This window comes from Arachis duranensis, chromosome 5 (genome assembly GCF_000817695.3).
Source record: "Arachis duranensis cultivar V14167 chromosome 5, aradu.V14167.gnm2.J7QH, whole genome shotgun sequence".
Lineage (NCBI taxonomy): Eukaryota > Viridiplantae > Streptophyta > Magnoliopsida > Fabales > Fabaceae > Arachis > Arachis duranensis.
This window is the reverse complement of record NC_029776.3, coordinates 37,702,323-37,702,884: the sequence shown is the minus strand read 5'-3', so window position 1 is coordinate 37,702,884 and position 562 is coordinate 37,702,323.

The following is a 562-nucleotide window of genomic DNA, read 5'->3' as shown; positions in this document are numbered from 1 at the left end:
ATGATGAGAGGGGTCTCTTGTTTGCTCCATCCTTTTCTTAGTGATGGGCTTGTCCTCATCAATGGGGATGTCTCCCTCTATGTCAATTCCAACTGAATAACAGAGGTGACAAATGAGATGAGGAAAGGCTAACCTTGCCAAGGTAGAGGACTTGTCCGCCACCTTATAAAGTTCTTGGGCTATAACCTCATGAACTTCTACTTCCTCTCCAATCATAATGCTATGAATCATGATAGCCCGATCTATAGTAACTTCGGACCGGTTGCTAGTGGGAATGATTGAGCATTGGATAAACTCCAACCATCCCCTAGCTACGGGCTTGAGGTCATGCCTTCTCAATTGAACCGGCTTTCCTCTTGAATCTCTCTTCCATTGAGCGCCCTCTTCACAAATGTCTATGAGGACTTGGTCCAACCTTTGATCAAAGTTGACCCTTCTCGTGTAACGGTGTTCATCTCCTTGCATCATGGGCAAGTTGAATGCCAACCTTACATTTTCCGGACTAAAATCTAAGTATTTCCCCCGAACCATTGTAAGCCAATTCTTTGGGTCCGGGTTCACA